At 35.4% G+C, this 21,995-nt stretch overlaps 1 pseudogene; it reads right to left on the bottom strand.

The window, feature by feature from the left end:
• Positions 1-2,635: 2,635 nt before the first annotated feature.
• LOC114696988 lies at positions 2,636-3,130 on the bottom strand (annotated as a pseudogene).
• Positions 3,131-21,995: the final 18,865 nt, after the last annotated feature.

Here is a 21,995-nt window from a genome sequence, read left to right on the forward strand (position 1 = left end):
TGGGGAAATCTCACAAGGCCTCATCCTGAGATGAAGAGCTACTAACAATTAATGACTTCTCAGAGTCAGAGAATTTATCTTCCCTAGGAATGAGCCACCTAAATTGTTATCCAATACCAATTTCTTATTTTTTCAGCCCCACATTTGTATTTCGTGTCTAAAAGAAAATGCTCTCACTCAGACATTAAATCATAGCTTAAATACTTCCTAGACAATCCTGAAATACTGAACAACCTGCTATCTTTGAAAACAAGTTGGAACTAGCCCAGAGGTTCCTACATTTGTAAGAGTCTAGTGATCTCCATAAAGTAGTTGGAATCCCCATCCTAGATGGGCTTACAGTAACTGGTACTACTGTGTTCACATCGCTTAATTTATAGTGACCATTTGCTTTTCCTTTCAAAATAAGTTAGAAACTCAATGAAGGAAAAATTAGGACTTTATTCTTGTCTATTTATACATTGTCATATCTTTCACTTAAATTATTCACAATTATGCTTCAAATGAACTTTTAATAGATAATTACTCATGCTAAAACATGTAGGAAGAATATTATCCATAATAAACACCATGAAATCGAGGTTATGAAAAAATTGTTCAATAATGTCATATTCTTGTCTTATTTGGCCTGCAGAGTTTAAAGAACTAGTTATCATTTTCTATATATTCTTTTATTTATGGTAAATGCTTCTAAAGGGGCAAATGCAAGAGATAGAGTTTTGCTGAATTTTTAGTATTCATTAATAAAAATCGATACTAAACTGTTGGTTGACAGATGTCATATGTTATAAATAGATGTTTAATAAACATTTATTTTGTTTTATTTCATTTATTTTGTCTTCATTCATAAACTATTTTGGAAAATATATTTTATTTTTGCACAGTTATTTAATCTATTTGTTTTACAGTACTATTTTCATTCTGAATGATGTATTCCCATTTATTGCCTCTTCCTAATTTGTGTATGTTATTTCAAATTACAATTATATGTATTTTTTGATGGCTACATTATTCAAATTTATTTTTTATTACCTATAACTGTCTCTGCTTTATTTACTTTCCTAAATATATCTTTTAGTTTTGTATTTAAAGTATATTTCAATGGCATTTAATAAATATTTCCTTTTCATTATAAGTTTCTGTGATGTGTTGTACCTCTTCTTTAACACATCTTATACCAATTTTCTCCAATGTTATATATACTCATCCCCTAGATTTCATCAAATAAATAATTAAATTTATTTTGGAACCAATTACTTAAATATACCAAATCTCAGGTTTTCCATGATAATGTTTATATTGCATTTATCACACTATAAAGATTCAAATGTTGCAAACAGTCCAAATTACTATATCTTCCTTTCTTCTCTCTTAGCGTTTAAATTACTGCAATGAAACAGCATCGCCAAAAACAACCTGTGGAAGAAAGGGTTTATTTAATCTCACACTTCCAGGAAACACTCTACCACTGAGGGAAGTCAGGGCAGAAACTCAAACTGACAGGAACCTGGGGGCAGGAACTGATGCCAAGGCCATTATCAGGGATTGTTTACCAACTTTAGTCAGTAAAGTACACTGTGTATCACCATAACCTCGGTAAGTTATAGGAGATTAGTAGTCTGTCTTACTCAGTATTACATCTGTCACTTAAATTATTCACAATTTTGGTGTAAATGGAATTTAATAAACAGTAGATGGAGAGAATATTGATCCTTAACTCAAGAGGTATTTATGAAGTAGATCCAGAGCAAGCATAGAACTAATCAGTAAATTGAGATATTCACTCAGGTCCATGAAACACACGTTGTAAAAATGACATCCAAATAAAGATATTTGTCTAATCATTATAGCTACTAGACAGAGCTGTAGACAGCATTATCTGTTTGGAATCTTCTACTGTATGAATATTATCTCTCATAAGACAGCTCATTAATTTGAAAACAGTTTTAGATTTTATAGACTTATACAGTAATAATAAAATAAATATTTAATTTTTTTCAGGATTGAGTAAAACTTTGAGTGTTACAAAAATATTTCAGGCAAATGAATCTTTAATCTAATACTAAAATATTTCTCTGATATCATCTATTGAAGTGTAGAGTACTTTCAAAACACTTTGATTTTACCTACTTGTCAACAAACCACACCAGATCAGGGAAAATTTAAGGCTTGAGAAAAGAAAAGTAACTGCAGGAATAGAAAATAAATAGCCATGGAAAACAAGAAGAGATCATGTCAACAAATGTAAACTTTTCAAGTATTTGAAGCAAATATGGCCTCCTTACATTCCCTCTTTCTCTAGTGAAAGTTCCATTATTGATTATCAGCCATACCATCCACTTCCACATACTGATTGCCCTTTAAAGTCATTGTTTTTCTGTTTCTTGTTAAATAATTCATGAATGTATGTTCATGCTTTTCCACTGATGCAATAAGGGAATGATCACATTTTTCCTTAGAAAATTGAAGGCATTAGAGAAGACCCCAATTGTCTTAACTCCTGTGCTCGAAAGCCTTTTAGCAGGTGCCATTGCTGAGCCTACTCTGTTTCTTACATATCCTTTTCAGTGCTTTGTTGTATTCAGTTCTTTGGTTTAAACTGTGGAAATTTTCGAATTTTATTTTTCTTTCTTTCTTTTTTTTTTGGAAAATGTTAGCATTTAATTAACCTCCCTGGGTGGCTTCAAGCCACCAGTACACAGGTACCTCCAACACCCTTTATCTTCTCTTCAGCGCTTCTGCTGAAAACTTTGGCTTTCACGATGACAGGCTGCTTAGGGAGCTTTCCCTTCCCCAGAACTTTGCAGTAGCCCGATCGCACAACATCAATGATGGGAGCAGCTCAAGTCTTGTTCTTTGCAGCATTGACGCGTGTCTGCTCACTGACCAGTGTCCACAATTTATCCAGGTTGACAGTCGGACAGAAGCTCTGGTTCCTCTTTGAGTGGTAATGTCTCATACCAACTTTCCCAAAGTAACCTGGATGATATTTGTCGAAGTTGATCCTGTGGTGATGTATGCCTCCAGCATTACCTCGACCTCCTGGGTGCTTGCGGTGTTTGCTGATGCAGTCGTGGCTGTGGTACACGTGGCCCCGGAGTTTCTGGGTCTTCCTCAGTCTGGATGGCATGGCGGCAGCAGAACGGGAAGAGAGCTATTTTCATTTCTAATGTCAGAAAATATTACTACGACGTTCCTATATGGGATTTTTTGGTTATTGGGAATGACATACTATAGACATTAAATTTGCCAAATTAAATCTCATATCAGCTGTGAATTATATTCTTCCATTATTTTTTCTATTATTTTGGTTGAATTTCTTATATTAGTATTCTAAGACATTGATCTCTCTCATTTGTTTTATATCTCTAAATCCTGTAATTTACTTTCTAAGTAAATTCTTCAACTATTTTCTTCAGATCAAAGGATATTTTCATGATAAGAGAAGTAAATAGAATTCAAATAAGAGTATGAGCATAAAAGTAGAATATAATTAGTAAATCTGAGAGTGAGCTTGAGACTTGAACTATATTCCAATAATTTTATTCTACAGGTAAAAGATTTAAATACAAAAATTAAACCTGAGTATGTGAAATAGAAAATGAATACACCATCCCCTAACATGGAATGTAAACATCTATATGCATTTTCCACTAAGAATAAAGGAAAAGTTAGAAGACCAATACATGTGACAAAACAGATATTAATACACATAATAAGTGTCTGCTTTGATCAGAAAGTGCTGAAGGAAGTGCTTGCGCTTTTCATGCTATATATTGGATTGAAACAACTAATATAAAAAGAACTCTTAGAAATCACCCTAAAAGTACAAATCAAAGTCCAAAGACAAAAGAATAGAAACACACAAAAAAGAAATACAGGGGGCTGGAGAGATGTCTTCTAGAAGAACCAACTTTGCTTCCTAGAAACTACATCAAGTGGCTCATAAGCATCTTAACTTCAGTTGCAAGGCATATGACACCAGGCAGGCACATGGCACATACACAGTTATGTAGGCACACATTCACATAAAAAACAAACATCTTTTTTTTTTTTAAAAAAAAAAAAAGTGCAGTCAATAAAAAATAGGATAGGCACATCAACATAATCATTTTAGTATCTGTGGAAGTGAACAAATATGTTATACAGAACCCACTAAGCATATCTTGAAAAAATAACTAAAATAAAGACTTATCTTCCCATTCTGGTAATGTTGTTATGGTACTTGATTATGATTGTTTGATTTCTGAACAGTCTTATACTGTGTGTACTATGTAATATGTCATACAGGCTTGCCTCAAACTCATGGTAATCTACCTTTCTCAGCCCATTAAATGCTGGGATAACAGAAGCAAATCATCAAACTCAGCTTATAGTTATAGTTTGAATATGAAATATCCTGCTGGCATTTATTTTCAGGGCTTGATACACAGCTGGAAGGTCTATTTTAGGATTTTCTGAAAACTTTAGATGTGGGTCACCCTAGAGGAAATTGGAGGAAATGAGCCACTGTGGGTGTGTTCTCGGAGTTGCTGCTCTCAATTGCTCTTTCCTTTATGAACACCATGAAGTCAGTAGTTTTGCCCCAAAATGCCCTTCTGTCATCATATTCTGTCTCAGCACAGCCCAAAAATACTTGAATCGACACTGAAACCTCTGGAACCATGAACCAAAATTAATCTTTCCTCTCTAAAGTCATTGTTCTTAGGCATTTTGTCATGGTGACAAAATATCTATTGAAAATAAAATGAAAACAGAAAATAATTTTAATGTAGTAAAATTGACAAAATATTCTTAAAATAATAACATACATGAGAAAATGCAAAAATATCGTCTTACATGTACTGTAAATAGTAATGTTAATTGCCAGAATTTTTCTGGGAAGAAAATACAAAAATATTCCTTTTTATTTATCCATTAATTTCCAAATTTAATTGAGAAAATATTCAAAAGTTCTCTAAGGTTTACCTGAGTTTGTTCAATGCAGCATATTTTGTAATGGAATAATTTATTAAAATGGTATTTTCTTGAATGCCCTTCTGGCATTCTTTTTATATAAATATCTCTCATATGCAATTTTAAAATATCAATAAAGTTATAAATTAAAGTCACATAGATTTTTATCATGCTATATTTTGAACATTCTCATCTTTTATAGACACAACAGTACTTGACTAATTGAATAGAAACTTCTTGTGAGTTTTAAAGAATTACTGATAAGAATAGTCTTTGCATTTCCCTTACATGGTAATTATCAGATTGTAGAAAGATAAGTCACTACCTCAGATATTTCCTTGCTGTTTGAATATGTTCCCTTCAAATTCTTCTTAAAACTTAATATCTATTGTGTTATTATTTGAACTGAGGTCTTATAGTAAATGATTGAGAGCACTCTCAAATCATAAGTGGATTAGTGTCTTATTAATAATCTGGAGAGAACTAGCTTAGAACTTATTTGCCCTTCTTTTCTTCATACCTTTTGAGTACATGATGTTTACCTCTTCTAGAGAACTTTTATTAATGCAGTTGTGGCATAAATACTAGGAAAGTAGCCAAACACTTTTTTTATTGTATTTGCAACCTGATTCATTAGAAGGGAACCATGCTTGATACTATTATTGATGTCAAGAACCAAGGACTTGATAGGTCATGGACCATGGACCTTAAGTGTAAACCCACTATTATTTTTCTTCTAAGTGAACATAGCAACCAAACAACGCCTAATGACATAATACTATACCAAAAGTTTAATATATCACTCAATCCCCATCAGAGAAGGTTCTTCTTCAGATGGTAATTAACAACAGATACTCAGAACTAGACAATGCGCAGATAGTGAGATATTTTGGAGCACCAAGTTCTATTTATTTATTTGTTTATTTGTTTGTTTGTTTATCTATTTTTATTTTTAGTTCATGTTCATTGGCGTTTCGCCATGGATGTCGGATTCCCTGGAACCGGAAATACAGATAGTTATGAGCTGTCATGTGGGTGCTGGGAATTGAACCCAGGTCCTCTGGAAAAGCAGTCAATGCTCTTAACCACTGAGCAATCTCTCCAGCCAGAGCACCAAGTACTAAATGGAAAGTCTACATCACATTCCTCTATTCAATGCTCAGGAATATGTTGCAAAGGGTGAAGAAACATTCTAAGAGCAAGAAGTGGTAGAGTATTTCAAGGAAACAGTGTTTTTCAGATATAACCCGGCAGGTGTGTGGTGGTAATCTAATTGTACTGAAATGTGATTTTGATTGTATGTTAATAAATAAAGTTGCCCGGGGGTCAGAGCTATTAGAGCCATAGCAAGAGTGTGGCGGTGGTGGTACACGCCTTTAATCCCATAAGATCTCTGTGTGTTCAGGGATATAGCCAGCATTGGAGACATATGCCTTTAAGACCTAGGGGGCTGTACATTCAGACAGTGACGAGGCAGTCACGTGTTTGGGTTTGCAACCAATGAGAAGGCAGAACAAAATACTTTAAATAGACGAACCGACAGGAAATAGAGTCTCCTTCGGGAAGCTGGGACACCGCAGGCGGAAGGGTGAGATTTTAGCTCTGAGCTCTGACCTCTCAGCTTTCTCTTTTGCATTATTTCTGTGTTTCTTATTTAATAAGACGGTTGGTTACATCTATACAGGTGCATATACAAAATTGACAGTGTGATAGCATGCACAAGACCTTTACAATCTCAAGCCAGACAAAACTCCAGCATGGGACAGAAGTGGGAGCAAATTCTCACTCTTATCCAAAAAGCTATTGCAATTGATAGCTGCTGGGAGAGAGAAAAATCAGTCTGCTTCAGTGGAGTGATACTTGGTATATCAATCACAGTTCAGGACAGTTCTTAACATCAAGGGATAGTTGACTAGCACAAACCAGACTCCACTCTGTGAGGTTTTGTGTGTGTGTGTGTGTGTGTGTGTGTGTGTGTGTGTGTGTGTGTTGTTGTTGTTGTTGTTGTTGTTGTTGTTTTATGAAATAGCATGGTGTTGGGTAGGTAGTGACGTAGGGGAAGATCTGGTAGGAGTTAAGGGGGGCAAAAGAATATGATCATAATATACCAAATGAAATACTCATAGTATAAAAATGGAAAGAATTTAAAAATAATAAAACCCATTTTAAGTGTCATCTGGCAAGATGTGGTGGAGAATTCCTTTAGTGCCAGTACTGGGGAGGGAAAGCATAGAGATCTTTGTAAATTCAAGGCCAGATTGTTCTATATAGTGAGTTCCAGCTGAATCAGGTCCCCACAATGAGACCTTGTCTCAAGGTAAAAACCACTAGCCCTGTTTATTTATAATTCCTATGAACCATACCAATGACCAGCATGGCACAGTAACTCTTAAGTGTGCAGTAGTGGCACATAAACATTGTCTGCAATCAATAGCTCTCAAATTGGAGTTAAAACTCATTCAGTAATAGGGAAATTGTTCCTGGAACTGGAAACCTAGCTAAATGCCCAGGGCTAGTGAAGTCACGGATCTTGCAAGGAAACTGACAACCACTGCTTTATTAAACCAGCACAATCTCTAACAATGGTCAAAATATGTGGAATTACATCCACAGATCAGTGTAGTCCTCACTTCTCATCAAGGAAATGTAGAATTGTAAAACTATGTCTCTATGGATGCATCTATAAAACAACTCACACATCTAATTCTCAGGGATCACTGTAGTAGAGGAGGTGGAAAGATCGCAACAGCCAGAGTATCAGAGAGATGCTGTGAGATTGTGTCTCTTTAGACTGTTACAAGTTACACCCATAAAACCTCAACAACATCACTGTCCAAACATCAGCTGAATAAGGACAACAAGAGCAGACACATAAAAGTGGATGAGGGAAAGCCCAGGAGGTCTTACACAAATAACTGCAGGCAACAAATAAATGCTGAGAATGGAAGAAATAGGATTTCCTGGTAAAGATCATACCAGTCAGTGAACCAATACAGAGAATCAACCCTGAATCCAAACAGAAAAGTTACATTACAGACTGAACAACTTGTACTTATTTATTAGGAATAATATATATGTAGCAACCGTGAAAAAAGTGGCCATGAAATAAGGAGCATATGGGAAGTTTCAGGGGAAGAAATAGAGTGGTATAGTTATATCATAATCTCAAAATAGGGGAAATATTTTAATGTACAGACATGTCCTCGCAAGATGTTAAAACAATTGGAATCTTAATCTTAGACTTTGCCCGACTTCCAAAACTATTATGAGATATATTTCTATTATATGTATATATTACTCAGCACCTTGTGATAGCACTACAGACTAAGGCAGTTTTCATGTTGTGCAAATACAAAAGTATTAGAGGATACTCAAGACTGATCAAAAAAATACATAGCAAGTAAGTAAAATCTCTAAAATACTTCTCAATAATCTAGTGAGCATCTGCTGTTGTTTTTATTTAAAAAATTATATTGCATTTATTACATCATTTTCCCCTCCCTTTTTCTCCCTCCAACCCCCCTCCTAGGTACCCCTTTTCTAACTCTTCCTATCTCTCTTCCCAGGCTCAAGTTAATAGATGCTTTGTCTTTAGTTATTTTTGCTATGTGTATTTTGTGGGAATGTATATAAACAGAACATGTTGAATCCATTTTTGTTGTTTATGTGCACATAATTTCAGATTTGACCACTTTGGTTTGGTCTACCAATAAGGGAGCTCATCACTAGAAGAGGATAATTCTCCTTGTTGCAGCAGTTGTTGATTTCTTGAAGTTCTTTATCTATGGATGGGACCCGATGAAATTTTTCCTCTTTCACATCAACATGTTTATTGATGTTGCCACTGTCCCAGTCTTATCTATTCAGCCCTTTCTAGATAAGCATTCATAACAGATTCCTAGTATTCTGGCTCTTACAATCTTTCCACTTCTGCGATGTTTCCTGAGCCACAGATGAAGGAGCTGTAATATAGATTATCTGTTGGAGCTAGCTCCCAGCAACCCTTTAATCTCCACAGTGTGTTCAGGTGTGGGGAGTTGTGATGGTTTCTGTTTACTGTGAAGAGAATCTTATTTGATGAGGGATGGTAACTACTGTTTTCTGTCCAAGGATAAGATTTAGAATGTAGCAAGGATTTATGCTGATTTAGCAAAGTGATAATCATAAATTCTTTTCTCTTTATATCTTTTAATATTTCAATCAGATAGACTAAAAAAGCAAGCTGAAGTAGCCATTTTAATATCTACCAAAATAGACGTCAAACTAAAACTAATCAAAAGAGATGGGGAAGGACAATTCATACTCATCAAAGGAAAAATCTACCAAAATGAAATTTCAAATAATAACACGAATTCTCCAAACACAAGGATGACACCCTCTCTTTTTTGACTTTTTTTTCTTTTATTTTATTTTACAATACCATTCAGTTCTGCATATCAGCCACGGATTCCCTTGTTCTCCCCCCTCCTGCTCCCCTCCCCTTCCCCCAGCCCACCCCCCATTCCCACCTCCTCCAGGGCAAAGCCTCCCCCGAGGACTGAGATCAACCTGGTAGACTCAGTCCAGGCAGGTCCAGTCCCCTCCTCCCAGACTGAGCCAAGTGTCCCTGCATAAGTACCAGGTTTCAAACAGCCAACTCATGCAATGAGCACAGGACCCAGTACCACTGCCTAGATGCCTCCCAAACAGATCAAACCAATGAACTATCTCACCTATTCAGAGGACCTGATCCAGTTGGGGGCCCCTCAGACTTTGGTTCATAGTTCATGTGTTTCCATTCGTTTGACTATTTGTCCCTGTGCTTTATCCAACCTTGGTTTCAACAATTCTTGCTCATATAAACCCTCCTCTTTCTCGCTAATTACACTCCCAGATTAATTGTGGCACATATACACAATGGAATACTACTCAGCAGAGAAAAACAATGACATCATGAGGTTTGCAGGCAAATGGATGGATCTAGAAAAAATCATCCTGAGTGAGGTAACCCAGACTCAAAGACAAATATGGTATGTACTCACTCATAGGAGGATACTAGATGTAGAACAAGGATAACTAGACTGCTACTCACATCACCAGGGAGGCTACCTGGAAAACAGGACCCCAAGAAAGACACGAGGATCGCCCAATGATGGAGAAATGGCTGAGATCTACATGAACAGCCTGTACATGAGTGGGAGTAATGAAGGGCGAGGGTCGAGGGAAAGAGAGCCTGTGGGAGTGGGAGATCACAGCTGGATCAAGAACAGAGAAGGAGAACAAGGGATAGGAGACCATGGTAAATGAAGACCACATGAGAAAAGGAAGAAACAAAGTACTAGGGAGGCCCACAGAAATCCACAGATATCCCCACTATAGACTGCTGGCAATGGTCGAGAGACAGCTGGAACTGACCTACTCTGGTGATGGGATGGCCAAACACCCTAATAGTCGTGCCAGAATCCCCATCTAATGATGAAGGGATCTGGATGCAGAGATCTTTTTTGACTTTTAAAGAATTTGGATTTTTTTTTCATTTTTCTTTGTTAAGAAATTTTCTACTCACTCTACATACCACCCACGGATCCCACCTCCTCCCTCCTCCCACCCCCCAGCCCTCCCTCCCAAGACTCCCTCTTTTATATAAGAAACACTGCTACACCTTAAATCACATATTGACCCTTACACATTGATGGTGGGAGACTTCAATATCCTACTCACACCAAAAGATTCTTTTCTAATGTCCATGACCTCACTGCCTCAGGAACCGGGCTAGGTTTCTAGTACTGTGCATTATTTCCTTCCTATTGCATGTGTTTTAAATCCAAATAGACAAGTTTTGGTTACCACTGATGTGTTCATGCCATTTACTGCACCTTCCTGGATATCTTCCCATGCTCATTGTCATGGTTCATTGGTGTTGCAGCTGGGCAGGACTGTTTAATTGCTTCCCTCTCTTAGAAACTTGAAAGCATTATCTGGTACAATGGAGGCAATCACTTGTTTTATTGATGATAGAAAGCCATTATGACTGGAGTGAAATGTAATCTCTAGGAAGAATTAATGGTTGGATTAAAAAATGCAGCAATATACATGTATCCAGCCACAACAAAATATGAAATAAAGACATTTGTTGGAAAATTGATTCATCTAGAAATAACCATTATACCAAGGTTAGTAAGCCAGATCTGAAAAACATGGAGTTATAGAACTTTCCTTTTTTAATTGAAAATAGATTGTTTTTATACAAAATATCCTGATTATGATTTCCCCTCTTTTTTCTCCCCACCAGTTCTTCCCCACATCCCCTCCCCTATGGATCCACTCCCTTTTTCTTTCTAATTAGAAAAAAGTGAGCTTCTAAGAAATAACAACCAAACATTTTATATATATGTATAATGCATATATATATATATATATATATATATATATATATATATATGATTTTAAAAAAATCATCACACAGAGGCTGGACCAGGAAACTCAACAGAAATAAAAGAGCCTCAAGAGCAGGAAAAAGAATCAGATACACATATATACATGTATACTTATTTATAGCATGAAACTTGGATTCAAATTTCAAATGATTTTTAACTCTAAATTTCAGTGTAGAAGTCTAGATTCTAGATACTCCCATAGCCACCAGTTCTTGGATTAGTAATAGTTTGTGAAAGAACATGTACTACAGTTCTCATTCTGAATATCTCTAAAGTTTATACTACAAAAAGCACATAAGAAATGGCTTTTATTATTTTCTCCTGGCCTTTTCGATAGCTAAATTCCAGAATATAAAATTATATTTTCTAGAAGAATAACTTCAGTTTATCTATAGTTGTATCTCAGATTGTTTGCCATGTTGTTTAGAATAGAGACCAAAGCTGTGGTCTTGCCATCAATCCCTATGGTACAGTAACTAATTTAGTCAGATTTGTATATCCTGCTAACTCTTATGTTGCCTCTTTTCATCATATTACCAAAACACATAGATATTTCAGAGCCAAGGTATGGGCCTAGGTGAGATGTAAGTAGATGGAAATACAATTGAGAGGCTCTAGTGTTCTATATACCATTACAGTTGCACAGGTGAAATGTTAAAATAAATTTGGTTTTACAGAAGGAAAATGTATTTACAACTGCATTTTTCTCCAAGGAGAATCAATTCAAAGCTGGTACTACACTAGAAATCTAAGTATTAAGGCAAATGCTCCTCCAAGAATTCAGGCCCTGCTTGTATAAAGAGATATGTTCTTGCCTATACTTATTTCCTACTGTGATACTAACAAGTGTGTTTTTATGCTGACATTGGCCCAAAATTAGATGTGTGTACATTTATGTATGTATGTATTCACTTCTTATGACAATTACAGGTTTCATAATACCACATTAGATACTTGACATAATATATTCTTCAAGAGTTAGACAAAGCTTAGAAAATTCTTGTTTAAAATATTCATATGTCTAAAAAAAGCCAAGGAAAAGGGGTAAGGGTCTGATATCCAGTTTACCGGAGCATACCTGATGTAGAGGAATTTTCGTTTAATGAAAGCATATCTTAAAGACATACAATTTAAAACTTACTAAAAATGTTTCAGGGCTAGGTAAGGGTGTTTATTTATTACCCTTATTCAGAAGGATAACCTAGATCTAAACATTGAAAGTATTAGGGAAACTTATTTTTCAATTGATTAAAAAGAACACTAAGAAAAATTTACTAAATAAAATTGGTTTTGAATATATTAGTGACTTTAGAGACACTGAAAGTAATTTATTGAATCTTGGAGGAAAATGTTTGTTTCTATGAGAGATTTTATGGAATACTTGGAAAAGGAGAAAAAGCATTGATAATCTTGCTTTGAAAGAGTGATTGAATATAGTTCATGTGACTTTAGTCTCACATTCTGAAACCAAAATGCAACCTGTAGTTCTGGATCACAGATAACTTTGATAGTGAATTTCTCTTTAGTTTGACTCTTCCATACAATTGAAGAATAACTACAGTACAATAATATTAAGCTTATATTTTATTCTAAAATTTTGATACATAGTATCCTGTGTGGGGAGAAAGTGAAGTTGTGAATAAATGTGTATTGTTGACATAAGCATGACCATATCAAGGATGTCAATATTTCAGACCCATGGTAATGGCAAAACCTTCCCCTGCTCTGAGTGTCAGTGTTAACAGTGTATGCTGAAAGTATCAACCACAGTTCATTCCTCCATGATAACTGAAAATCTGAGACTTCTCCCCTACAGAGACCCCTTACCAATATTATTTAATCCACCTTCTCATTCAGCTGTATTTAACAAACTTACATCCACATTCACCTGTAACAATATATATGTCGAGGTTCTGGACAGCTAGTGTGTCTCCAATCAGCATTCACAACCCACCCAATTCTAGCTTCCCAGTATGGATGTCAGTTGTTTTTTATTCCCCACCACCTCAGTAAGGGCAAACCCAGAGCCATAGAGGCCACAGCAAGTGGTTTCCAAACAGGGAATCTAACTACAGGAACACCACCTTGAACAGGTGAGGGAATGATCCCAAGAAAGGTTTATAAAAAAAGGTAAACATTTCTAGGTATTAGATATAAAGCATGGGACAAACTAAATCTAGAGATAGGCAGTTGCATATTAGTACTTTGAAGGAAAACTTGAGGAACTATGGAAGTAAGATGAGAACATTAGTTTCAACCTATTATTGATTTCTAAAGGAAGGGGCAATAAATTTGACAACAGAGGGAAAATAGGAAAAAAATGAAGGTATAGATATGTAGTCAAAGGACCCAAGTGTATTAACATTTTTATTTTCATAGATGGAATGGTCCACCAATTTCCTCACAAAAGGGGAGATTTTGCCAACTTGGATTCTGAAGGAGCCTGACCTCATAGGCTTTGCCCCTTGGGTTACAACAACTGGCTCCTTGTCCCAGAAAGACAACCACAGAGATTGACAGGGCATAGGTCTACAGGTTAGCCATTACCTCCAGAACCTAAAGAGATACATTTGCAGGTGGAAAATCTTACTGTTTTTTGTTGTTGTGTTTTTTCTTTTAATTTTTTCCAGTTTTGAGAATGAGTGCCCAATGCTCCCTTCTGTTCTCCCTTGGATTCCAGAGACTACTGCAGAGTTTCGATGGACTGGAAGTCATGGTACATCATGAACATTTAAGAAATTTTAAAACAATGGAGGTTGTGGGGAGTAGATGAAGGACATAGTGAATGTGTATTGTTGACATGACCATGGCCTCATCAAAGACACCAAAGACTTCCCTCCTCTCTGAAGACGACAATATGATACTGCTCTGCTATAGAGAAAACTATCAACATTACAGAATCTCTCTTCTCCTTCAGCTGTGCATAATAAACATGTTGAGTTTCCTGGTGGTGGATGTGTATCAATCAAAGTACATGGCCTCCACAAACCCATCTTTTCTGTTGGCCTTGAAGTACTAGCTGGAGCAATAAGGCATGAGAAAGAAATTAAGAAATACAGATAAGAAAAGAAGTCAAACTATCCCTATTTGCTGATGGCATTATATTATACATAATATATCCCAAAAATCCTACCAGAAAATCTGGAGAAATTATAAATGTTTCAACAATATGGCAGGATAGAGAATCAACTTGAAGAAAATCAAAAGCTTCTCTATGCACACACAAAAAAAACATAAAAACAGAGATCATAGGCACACTGACATTCACAGTAGCCTCAAAGAAAATAAAATATGTAGGAATAGCTGTAATTGAAGATGTAAAGGGCTGCTGTGATAAAACTTTTAGCTTCCATCAACTGATTTCCACAAGTAATGCATAAAAGCATCCTTAGAAATTATTTCAAGTTCACACAATGTTATCTACCTTACAAATATTTTATGGTGTTCAAAAAAAAGTTTGTACTTTATTACAGTAAAGGTATTACTGGATCACATTATGGTTCTACTTCTAATTTTTAGACTTATTTTTAAGTTTTTTTTTTCTGTAAGAATAAACCCACATTCTTACTAGCACATTATATTTTATGTTTTGATAGCAGCCATTCTAATTTTCAAGTAATAATAGTAATAAGCTACACTGCTAACAATTTAAAGCACATTTTAAAGAATACCAATATAAAAAATAAAGAATTTTTTCGCTTCTTTTTATTTGCAAGTCTCATTAATTTCTGCATTCCTGATTACAGATCTAAGTTTGCATTTGAATTAAATCTATAGTTCTTTTGTTATTGAGATTGAAGTGTATGTAATGTTCAGTGCACACAGATTTAAAGCTGTAAAGGTGAATGAGAGCAGACTATTTTCAATATGACCAATTTTTTTAAACCACAATAGATCAAAACTCAGCATCTGGATGTTTAAATGTTAAAGACAATCTTAAGCATTGATCTACTTCTTATACTTTGATTTACTAGAAGATATTGCTAGTCAATGTAATTTTTAGTTATAATTTCATACCTCCTTTATCCAAGCATTGTGGATATTAGTTTAAAATGTGCTATATTTGCTTTTGCTATAGAATATTTGTTTAATGGTGTAAAGATGTGTTGCATTCTTTTATGCTCCATTTGTTTTACTCTGTGAAGCTGTGTTACTTTGCTTACTTAAAACACCTGATTGGTCTAATAAAGCACTGAACAGCCAATAGACAGGCAGGCATGAGAAATAGGCGGGGCTATCAGGAAGAGAGAATAAATAGGAGATGAAATCTACACTAAAGAAGAAGGGAAGAAAGAGAAGAAAGCTAGGAGTGAGAAGAGGAGAGCAAGATGCCAGGGGCCAGCCATCCAGCCACACAACCAGCCAATGAGTAAGAAGGGAAGAAAGACATATAGAATAAAGAAAGGAAAAAAATCCCAGAAGAGAAACATTAATTTAAGTTAGAAAAGCTGGCTAGAAACAAGGCAAGCTAAGGCTGGCCATTCATAAGTAAGAATAAATCTCTATATATTTTTTTGGGAGCTGGGTGGAAGGCCCCCAAAGAGTAAGAGGGGGGGGGAAACAACTATAAGGCATGCATTTGTAATGGCACCTCTTGGTCATGTGTTTAGAGAATTTCACTGTTAAATTCATGGATACTTTGCTAGTTTATGTGGTAAATAAGGTCTTAAAGTGCCTTCCTTCAAAGATTCTTATTCCTTCTAAGTATGTGTTAACATTTGAAAACTACAAGTCTGTAGCTGAAAGTTTCTCTGGGTTCCGCCAAACCCCACTTATAAAATAATCACTCAGAATCTTATATTAATTAAAATTGCTTGGCCATTAGCTCAGACCTACCACTGACTAGCTCTTACACTTAAACTCAGCCCATTTCTGTTAACTTATATGTCACCACATTTTCTGTGGCTTTACCTGTGTGCCATTACATGACGCTCCCTGAACAGCAGGCTGGCATTTCCTCACTCAGTCTTCCTATTCCCAGAATTATCCTTGTCTGCTTACCTCATCTACACTTCCTGCCTGACTACTGGCCAATCAGCATTTTATTTATTAACCAATCAGAGCAACACATTCAGAGCATACAGAAAGATATCCACAGCAGAAGTCCAAATTTATTAGGTTTTTTTTATAACAAAGAGGCATATTTAGTTCCAAAAATTCAAATCTTACATCTGTCTGATTAGAGCATATTAATGTGGTACTGTTTGGGGCTTCCATAAGGAACTGCAAACTGGATGATTTATAACAAGAGAAATTACTTGTCACATACTCCTTAGAGACGTAATGTAAACTTTACATGTTAGCAGGCTTCTACTCTCTGAGTATCATTGCTTCTGGTGAGGTTTTATGTTTCTTTGCTGGTAAATTGATTACTGAAACTCATGCCTCCATTGTCATATGGCATTATCCTTCTGTTTGTCTTCTACTTGGCATAAAATCATATTAGATTAAGGATCTATTTTACTCAGGTATGACCATGATAATTTATTTCCTCTGAAATTTCTCTATTTCACAGAAGGTAATCTTCTAAAATTTGTGAAAAGACATGATTTTGGGAAAAATATTAACAATGAAGTAGAATATTTCTTATAGAGTGCCAAAATTCACATTATTTCCTTGTATAAAACAAATTTAGTCTAATACAATATTCCTCCAAACCTTAGCCTATTATACTTTAGCTATTCACATTATTATCACATGTCATTATTAATATCATATGCCATATTAATATATTCATATTATTATCATACATCATCCTAATGAGGCACATATGAGACTCAGTGTATACTAAAATTTGTCAATGACTACAGACTTATGAAATTAAGTATGTAGTAGTTAGAATAGAGATTACTACAGTGAAAGAGAAACTGAAGGAATAAATTTATTAGTAGTGCAAAGCAGAATACACATCATCACAGAACAGTCATTTCATTTATAAGACGCAATGTAAATTAGCTTGTGGACCAAGGCTTTTCCCTCTTCTGCCTAAACATTTAGATTTATGTAAGGATGGTCTTCCTGATACATGATCCATAAATTATCAGTTTAATATTTTTATGTGAAGACTGTTCACCTCTGAAATCGTACTTACTTCTAGCACATACCATGAGAACAGGCTGAGAATTTTCCAGTCATCAAGGATTAGTAATCTCTATTTTCTTTCATATTTTACTACAATCAGTTGAAAGAATATTGAATGGATTTCCCTAGCTTTTTCTTAGAAATTCTCTCAGCTATATATACAATTTTAATTTTTTAATATTTGTTAATTCTTTGAGGGTTTCATACAATGTTTTTTAACCATTCTATTGCCACTGACTCCACTGTCCCATCCAACTTTGAAATTTCTTCTTCTTATTCCTTCTCTCCTCTTCCTCCTTTTCCTTTTCCTCCTCTTTTTCCCCTTCTCCTCCTCCCCTCATTCCTCCATCTTCTTTTTCTCCCCTTCTTTCCCCATTGATTCCAATTTCTGTTGCTAAGCTAGTCTTGGGATTGGGGCCTGTCCCGCACCAGTGGTCACATCATTAAAAAAAACTCACACTCCTTCTCCCCACACTTAACAAGTATCAATAGCTCCTCATCTACTTGTGGAATTTTTGTTTGCCCTTCTTTCTTTATGCTGGGATATTGTCTGGCTGGAGCTTGTATATAGTTTGTGCATGCTGTCAAAATGGATGCCAGTTCACTTGTGCATCTGCCCTGTTTTGTTTGAAAACCACTGTTTCTTGGAAATTCCTGGCTATCAAACATTCTTATAATACCCCTTCTGCAAATATCCCTGAATCTTAGCATAGTGTGATCTGAAAGTCTGATTGAATGCTGAGCACTCCACAGTCCTGTTCTCTGCACAATTACCAGATTTGTAGATCTCTGTGTTAATTAGTATCTACTGCAAGAATAAGCTTTTCTGATGTTCTGATCTATAAGTACAGTAAAGAGTCATTAGGGTCATTTTATTACTATATTCATTTAGCACTATCGTGGAATTGTATTATCCCAATTGTAATATTTAAGAATATTTGGCTATTATAAATAATGTTGAGATTAATATAGTTGAGCAAGTGTCCTTGTATGATTTAGCATCCCTTGGGTATGTGCCCAAGAGTGGTATCATTGGGTCTTGAGGTAAATTGATTCCCAATTTTCTGAGAAGTTGCCATACTGATTTTCAAAGTGGCTGTACAAGTTTGCACTCCCACCAACAGTGGAGGAATGTTCCCCTTACTCTACATCCTCTCCAACATAAGCTGTCATCAATGTTTTTGATCTTAGCCATTCGGACAGGTATAAAATGATATCTCAGAGTCATTTTAATTTGCATTTCCCTGATGACTAAGGATGTTGAACAATTCCTTAAATGTCTTTCAGTCATTTGAAATTCTTCTGTTGAGAATTCTCTGTTTAGCTCTGTAGCCCATTTTTTAATTGGATTGTTTGGTATTTTGATGTCTAGTTTCTTGAGTTCTTTATATATTTTGGAGATCGGCCTTCTGTCAGATGTGGGTTTGGTGAAGATCTTTTCCCATTCTGTAGGCTGTCGTTTTGTCTTATTTACCCTGTCCTTTGCCTTATATAAGCTTCTCAGTTTCAGGAGATCCCATGTATTGATTATTGCTCTCAGTGCCTATGCTATTGGTGTTCTGTTTGAGGGGCCTCTGGCAGTGAGATCAGTATCTATCCCTGGTGCATGAGCTGGCTTTCTGGCACTCATTACCTATGGTGGCATGCCTTGCTCAACCTTGATGCAGTGAGGAGGAGCTTGGTCCTGCCTCAACTGAATGCACCAAGCTCTGCTGACTCCTCATGGGAGGCTTTACCCTTTTGGAGGATGGGATGCAGTATGGGTTTGGGGAGGAGTCAGGGGAGTAGTGAGAGGAAGGATGAGAGGTGGATCTATGGTTGATATGTAAAATACAAGAATAGTATAAATAAAAAATAATTTAGATGACAAAAATATTTAAGAATATTTAATTTATATAAAACACTACAAAGTAATTCAACCAGGCTTTCTGTTACTTTTTAACAGTGACTACTTTTTTCTAGTACTCAACAATGTCTTCTTAATTTCTGTGTGTTACTTCATCAGGAATAGCTTTAATATTTATATTTTATGCATTACTCTATTTATGAGATAAATATACATGTAAAATGCACAAAATTGTGTGTGTGTGTTCTATGGTAATAAATTATTCATTTTATACAGAAATTACATCCTTTTTTGCTCTCACAAAATCAACTTACACATCCCTGTGTCACCAGCAGTCTTATTAAAGAAAATAAGCTCTCTTCCAAATTCTTCCAGCCTCTGTCTATTAAGTAGTTCCAGTGCCATCTCTGTAACTTTAAATTTGTTTTCACTGTATCCTAATTCATAGTGACAAAATTTGTTTGCATCTATTCTCCTTTCATTTTAGGTACACATATACCAATTTTTCCTACATAACACACTACACACACACACACATATATCATATACACATGCACATATAAACAAATATACACATTCACATATATACATATGTATATGTTGAATAACATTCAAATTGTTTCCATTTGCATATTGTGCATAAAGTCCTGAGAACATTTCCATCTAACTCTCAGTACTATACATTCAAATCTTTAGATAAAGCCTTAAGATTAGAAATGCTGGGTAGTAGTCTATATGTTAACTTATCTGGATGTCCAACTAGCCAGCAGAACTTTATTATTCAGTGTGTCTGTGAAAGTGTTTCCTGTAAAGATTAGCATTTGAATCAGGACATTGAATAAAGATTTCATTAATCAATGTGGGCACAAGTTAACAAAGCCATCAAGAGTACAAATAACAGAATTGTTAAGAAACAATAAATTCTGTTTCTTTGAGTTATGTCATTCATTATGTTTTTGCCTTTAGACATCAAAGATCCTGGTCATAAGGCCTTTCAATTCCTAGGCTCCCTTCGGCAGTCCTCTTCCATGTCTCTCAGGGTTTCTGGCTCTCAGTTACATCATCAGATTCTATGGCTCAAAGGCCTTTGTATGCTTAATGACATCATCAGACTCCATTTTCTAAAGCTGTTGGTTTTAGAATAAATTAAACAACCAGCTTTTGTCTTTCTCTAGCTTATAAAGAGTGAGGCATTTTAATCTTAATGGCTCTCTCACTCTCTCTAAACATACACATATACACATGCACATATATTCTATCATAACATAATTCAGTAGATCCTTAAATGCTTCTAGTTTTCAAATATGCTTCTCAATATCAATGTTGTGTATGAAATTAATATTTCAAAAAACAATAAATCTTTGACACATAATTATCATTCAGTTTGCATTAAGTTTTGATATTGTGCATTCTATGTGTTTGGAAACTGAACAATAATATACACCATTACTATATAATATGGAGTAGGATGACTGTCTTAAAAATTCTTCCACTTTTGCCTTTTCCAAAATGTCTTATAGTGCAATAATACATTATCTAGCCCTTTCAGATTGACTTCCTTACTTAGTAATATATGGAAAGTTTCCTTTGAGTTTTTCAGAGATAGATACATCATTTCAGTATTGAATAATGCCCAGTTGCCTACATGTAGTCCATTTTTTAAATCATTCACATGCTGAATCTTACTTTATTTTTACCTTTTCATAATTGTGAATATAGCTGCTGTAAGAATGTGTGTAAATTTTTATATACAGATACAAACTTCTAACTCCTTGTTAATATATTTTAAGATTATGTTTATGTTTGATCAAAGATGGTAAGTTGTCTTCCAAAGTAGCTGTAATACTGTTACATTTTTATCAGTTTTGAATGGGGATGGAAGGCAAGGCCATTCTTATAGCACTTTGCATTGTAAGTGTTCTGGATCTTGCATATTCTAATAAGCGTACAATAGAATTTTGGTAATTTATATTATCCTGGCTATATAATGTGGTGATATTATGTTCCCCAAAATATTATATACCCTAATAAAATTATCTGGAAGATCAAAGAAGCAGAACAAGCCACAGCTACCTTGTTCTTAAATTTTAGGAAAAAAAAGGGGGAAATGTGGTGATATTATGTTCCCCAAAATATTGTACACCCTAATAAACTTATCTGGGGTCAGAAAGCAGAACAGCCACTAGATATAGAGGCCAGAAAATGGTGGCACACATGCCTTTAATCCTAGCATTCTAGAGGCAGAGATCCGTCTGGATCTCTGTGAGTTCAAGGCCACACTGGAAACAGCCAGGTGTGGTAACAAGAGCCTTTAATCCCAGGATGTGATGGCAGAAAGCAGAAAGGTATATAAGGAGTGAAAACTAGGAACTAGCCTGGTTAAGCTTTTAGGCTTTTGAGCAGCAGTTCAGCTGAGACCCATTTGGATGAGGACAAAGAGGCTTCCAGTCTAAGGAAACAGGATCAGCTGAGGAACTGGTGAGGTGAGGTAGCTGTGGCTTGTTCTGCTTCTTTTATCTTCCAGCATTCATCCCAATAACTAGCTAAAGGTTTTGTTTTTATTAATAAGACTTTTAAGATTCATGCTACAATGTAATGTGGTGATGCAATAATTCTGAAAATATCTCTTTAGATTCTAAAAATTGTTGCTGGACCTCACAGCAGAATTTAGTAATGCACCAGGCATTCAGTTAAGA

Source organism: Peromyscus leucopus, chromosome X (genome assembly GCF_004664715.2).
Source record: "Peromyscus leucopus breed LL Stock chromosome X, UCI_PerLeu_2.1, whole genome shotgun sequence".
NCBI classification, from domain to species: domain Eukaryota; kingdom Metazoa; phylum Chordata; class Mammalia; order Rodentia; family Cricetidae; genus Peromyscus; species Peromyscus leucopus.